Here is a 6,000-nt window from a genome sequence, read left to right on the forward strand (position 1 = left end):
CCACCATGTAATGCTTCAGTTCATGGACTTGCTTTGTGTAGTGTTTGTAGAACACTCTGGATGACTTCCATCCAGTGTATGAGCGAAGACGCTCAGAGTCCATATACTGAAAAAAGTTCAGTGATGAAGCAATTTTTCTCGGATCATGACCTGCGGGTGTACTGTCAGGATCCGCTCTGCGAATGAAGTAGGTGAGCTTAGCCCTCAGTTGTTTTAGGGATAAGTTTGATCCTGAAGTTTCTCCTTTGAAGAGCTGACCTCCCCTGAAGTCTGAAATTCTACGAAGATACACCTTTAGACACCCGACTGGACACAGAAAGACATCTTCCTTCAGAGGGCAGATTCTCCAGGGACCCCATCTCTTGGTGGGTAGCTCGCTATTGGCAAGAAAGGTTGGATCAGGAAAGAGATTCAGTTCTCCCACTTCTGTGAACTGAATATGGCCCTTATTTCTCGATAGGGCTACTATTTCACTAACTCTAGCCCCTGAGGCTATAGCGAACAGGAAAATAACCTTCTGGGTTAGATCCTTGAGAGATTAATTTTCATTGTTCACAGATGAAGCATAATGTAGGACCTTGTCCAAGGACCATGAAATGGGCTTCGGAGGAGCTGCAGGCCTAAGTCTAGCGCATACCTTTGGGATCTTGTTAAAGATTCTGTACATCAGGTCCACTTGAAAGGCATATAAAAGAGATCTAGTCAGGGGTGACTTGCACGTAGTTATCGTGTTGGCTGCCAGACCTTGATTATGAAGGTGGATAAAGAAGGACAGACAGAAGTCTATTGAAATTTCTTTCGGTCCTTTTGCTTTAACAAAAGCAACCCACTTTTTCCAAGACGATTCATATTGTCTTCTAGTTGACTTAGACTTGTATTCTTCTAAGAAATCTATACTGCCTTTTGAGATCCCAAATCTTTTCTTAACCACTAAGGCGAGAAAATCATGATAAAGGTTTTGGGTTCTCTATGATGAAGCGAAGACAGTCGACTTCTGAACCCGTTGAGAAAGTGCTGGGTTCGGTAAAAGGACCAGCCTCAGCCTCAGTTCCATTACTAGAGGAAACCAGTTGCTCTTGGGCCACTTCAGCAGGAGATTGGATGGAAGGAACAGGAAAATCCGGGTCCATTCGTTCCAACCTAGGGACATGGCGTCCATTGTCTCCTCTAGAGGGTCCTCGTATGGGGCTATGTATCGAAGTAGTTTCTTGATGTCGCTCGTCGCGAAGAGGTCGATCTGCAGTTCCGGGACTTGTTTCAAGATGAAGAAGAATGAGTGTGCGTCTGGGGCCATTCTGACTCTATCGGCTTGAGCCTGGATAGAGAGTCCGCTGTCACATTGCGGAACCTTTGTAAGTAAACTGCTGATAGGTGCCATCTCTCTAGACAAAGGATGGCTAATCACATGGTTGATATGGGATGATCTTGAGCCTTGTCGGTTCAGACATCTCACTATCACTTTGCTGTCCAAGATCAGCCTGATGTGGACTGATCTGCAAGGCGAGAGTTTTCCCAACGTCAAGAGGACTGCCATGGCTTCCAAAATGTTGATGAGAAAGGCCTTGAACAGAGATGACCAAGTCCCTTGAACTTTCCTCTGATGGGAGTGAACTCCCCATTCTTCCGTCGAGGCATCCATGTGGATGGTCATCAACGGCAGAGGTGGTTGCAAGGGCACGATCCTCATTAGGCTCTTGGCCTTCGACCATTGCTTGAGAAGTGATCGTAGTAAGGCTGGTATCGGTCATTTTAGATCTCTTCGAGCATTTGATGCATATCTTCTCCAGACTCCTGATGCATCTTTCAGCTGTGCTCATAGCACTGGTTCTGTTATTGCTGCAAACTGAAGAAAGCCCAGTACTCTTTCCTGTTGGCGTCTTGAAATCCTGTCGGATTTCAGTCGTCTCTTGACAGACCCTGCGATCTCCCTCCTCTTCCCTGAGGGAATGGAGAGACGGTGTGACCTCAGGTTCCAATGGATTTCCAGCCATAGAAACCCTTGAGCTGGAGAGAGTCGAGACTTCTTGAAGTTGATCTTGCATCCCGGATGTTCCAGGAACTGGATCACTTCTTTGGATGCTTGCAGACAAGTGGTTTCGGATGCTGCCCGCATCAACCAGTCGTCCAGGTACGCTGCTACCTGAACACCTTCTAGGCGTAGTTGTTGCACGACTGCGTCAGCAAGTTTCATGAAGATACTTGGGGCAAGGTTTAGTCCGAAGGGTATGGCTCTGAGAACATATTTTATCGTCTGTAACTTGAATCCTAGGTAGGAGGAGAGGGGGTGACTGATTAGAAGGTGCCAATAGGCATCTGTCAGGTCTATCGAGACTGTGAACGACCCTTTTTGTGTTGAAGGATTAACATCCTGAACTTGCTGTTTTCTATGAACTTGTTGAATGGCGACAAGTCCAGAATGACTCTTGAGTTTGTCTGAGTCCTTCTTGAGAACACAAAACAGCCTTCCCTGGAATTTGATGGATTTCGCTTTCCTTATAACCTGTATGCTCAAGAGCTCTAGGGTATATTCTTCTAATGCAGGGGTGGATTGTTGGAAGAATTGAAGAAATGATGGTGGAAACTTGTTCCGTTTCCATCCTAGTCCAATCTTGATTAGGCCGTAGGCCCAAGGATCGAAGGTCCAACGATCCTCAAAATGTTATGCCTCCCTCCTACTGGAAGCATCTCCTTGCTTCGACTGACCGGAGGGTTTACCTCCTCGACCGCGTCCTCCCCTACCTCTTGAGGGATTTCTAGAGGAGCCCCGTCTGGATGCTTTACCTTTCAACTGAAAGGTAGTGGTCTGCCTCTCAAACCCGGGGTTGAATGCTGGTGACTGGGCAACTAGCTGTTGAGGCATCACTTGGAAGGTGGTCTGTGTTTGGGCCACCACTTGGGGCACCGCAGTCATGGTGACTGTGGGATGTTGTTGAGCAGGCCGAGGGAGAAGTCTACACTTCTTCGTCTTCCTTTTAGGTTGGGGACCGACCCGCATCCGGGGAAGACTTCCTCTTTGAAGAGATGCCCCACTTCTGGAGAAGGTTCCTATTCTCCATGATGGCTTTCTCAACTACCTCTTTGACTACTTTGTTCGGAAAGAGGTCTTTACCCCAGATGTTAGAACATATCTGCTTCCTGGGTTCAAGTTTCACTGTTGCAGCAGCAAACACGAACCCCCTACAGGCTCTCCTAGCCTTCATGAAAGCATACAGGTCCTTTACTAGGGTGGCCATATGCATTTTGGCCAGGACCATGAGCATGTCTGGGGTACTTCTTTGGCCTGCACACATCTCTAAGCAGTTTTGTAGGGATAAAGATGCCGCAAGTCTCTCCTTCGTCTCTTGTTCCTTACGCAAGAGAAAGTTAGAAAGTTTAGGAAGATTCTCGCTAAACTGTCGTCCAGCGATGTCTGCACCCAGTTTCCCTACTGAGAAGGTTAGGTGGACTTCCTTCCATTCCTTCTCTTGCATGGGCAAGGCTAACGACAGAGGCCTGCACTCCTCTAGTGCAGGGCATGGTTTGCCTGCCTCCACTGCCTTTGCAACAGATTTAAATGCCTTCAACATAAAGGGGAAGGCTATTGAAGGGAGCAAGAAAGGTAGGGCGTTTCTTGCTCAAGGCGGACACTTTCGAAACCGAATAGCCCGCCTTTCTCAGGCTACTCAACAAGAGAGCCTGTGCCTTATCGTGGTTGAAAATCGTGGTTGAAAACCATGACATCCTTCAGTTCCGTCTCTTCTTTTGGCATTGGTTTATGCTTCAGTCGAATGAAGCAATCAGGGTAAGCGTTAAAGCTTGGCCAAAACTGGATGTTGTCTAAGGGGACGGCTCCAATCTTCTCCAAGACGTAGAGTTTGTCGTTAGTAATCGGCATAAACTCCGCATACCTCCAGGGATTGGTTTTGGAGCAGGTTGGGAGGTCTTGGACTCTGGGTCGCTTGTATGACCCTCGGGAGGCAGTAAGTGGAGCTTCACGGAGCTCTCTCTCGAATCTCGCTTCCCTTGCTTCGCCTTGCTTGCAAATGTTCTCCATTAAAGCTGTAAGATGGGCCAGTGCCTGGCTCATGTTGTTAAATGGAGGGGTAGAAGCTGAAGATGTCGAGGGTAACGGCTCCGGTGCCGGCACAGACGGAAGAAACTCCGACTCGACATCATCATCTTCTTCCGGAGGTAGAGTAGACTCCTCCTCGGGATCATCCTTTAATAGATCCTTTTCAGTGTTCGTAGACACTTCCGACATCCTTTCCTCCTGGTGGATGTCCATACTTTGCAACGCCTCACTGACATCCGGGTTGTGCTTGGGGCACAACAATTTCACTACCCGCTTTCGGGAACAGCAAGCTACACATCCTATCGTTAGGTAAGTATGGTCCCGGAGAGTTCTTCTGGAACCCTCTTAACCAATTGCGCAGCTTTTCTCGTGCCGCATCCCTCGACTCCGTTGACTTGGGGTCGTCGAAACCTTCTGTCACCTAGGTCCGGCAGATACTGCAGACTTGGGGGGTCCAAGTATTGCAGGGTTTCGGTAATGATGGTACAGGGGGCATGAGACCTGCACGCTTTGTGACCGTAGAAGTTCCTACTCCTATGGTTGCAGAAGATTTTATCTGGGGTTCCTCCTGTAAAGAAAGGAAAATTAAATGATTATGCGATTGTTCATCTCAAATGATAAACAGATATGCAAAATATTAATATTTTAACCATTATAGGTTAGGATAGTAATCTAGAAAGAAATTAGGAAAGACAAATACTTGTGTATCCTTTCCAGCCAATTGCTGTGACCCCCCCCCCCCCCCAATATTAAAGATATAGAGTTTCCTTTATCAGGGCAAACTCAAAAGAGAAGGGTTGTAACCTCTATGGATAGAAAGTGTACACTGCCACTGACCCTTCTTAATTTATTTAATATTGTGGGATAAGTATTAACTGATTTCAAATTAGAGTATTGAAGGAATTCTATTCTTTCAATATAGGATTGGTCTCGGCAAAAGACTGTGCAAGGATACACAAGGTATGTTGGAAAATAACTACTGTATAAAATATACTATAGTTTTCTGTCTGCAGTATATACTATATAGTACTGCAAATATACTGGCAACTGTATAATCATATAGTGAAGTTCAGCCGGCAGGGCCAGCACCTGGCTGCACAGTCCGGCCGGCGACTAGAATTAGGAAAGACACATACTTGTATATCCTTCCCAGCCAATTGCTGTGACCTCCCCCCCCCCCCCCCCCCAATATTAAGACACTAGAGTTTCCTGATCAGGGAAAACTCAAAAGAGAAGGGTTTTAACCTCTAGGGATGGAAAAGTGTACTACCACTGACCCCTCTACAACTATTTAATATTGTGGGGTAAGTTATTAACTGATTTCTAATCAGAGTATTGAAGGAATTCTATTCTTTAATATAGGATTGGTCTCAGCAAAAGACTGTGCAAGGATACACAAGGTATGTTGGAAAATAACTACTGTATAATACATACTATAGTTTTTTGTCTGCGGTATGGAAAATAACTACTGTATAATACATACTATAGTTTTTTGTCTGCAGTATATACGATAATGTAAATATACTGGCTACTGTATAATCATATACTGTAGGGCTAGCACCTGGCGGCACAGTCCGGCTGGCTGAGTAGTATCTGGCGGTACTGGTCCAGCCAGCATGGCGCCGACCGAGTAAGTACCTGACGGCACCGGCCCAGCCGACATGCTGCTGGCTGGTTTAGTACTTAGCAGCACTAGCTGACAGAGAGAGAGAAAGCATGGAGTGAAGGGCTGCCTTATTAAAATGTATGTTTACAATAAATAAGGGATATAACCTTACTGCCTTCCTCCAGAATGAGGGTTCAAATGGAAGGGGAGAATGCATCATTCAAGCTTCCAACCACCCACAAGATCTGTTGCCGGCATTGCCAGTTTCAGGGATGTGGATGGCAGTCCAAGCGAGGACTGAAGAACCCTCAGCAGCAGAAGGGTCTCCCACCGGCAGCCGTCA

Source organism: Palaemon carinicauda, chromosome 40 (assembly GCF_036898095.1).
Source record: "Palaemon carinicauda isolate YSFRI2023 chromosome 40, ASM3689809v2, whole genome shotgun sequence".
Classification (NCBI taxonomy): Eukaryota; Metazoa; Arthropoda; class Malacostraca; order Decapoda; family Palaemonidae; genus Palaemon; species Palaemon carinicauda.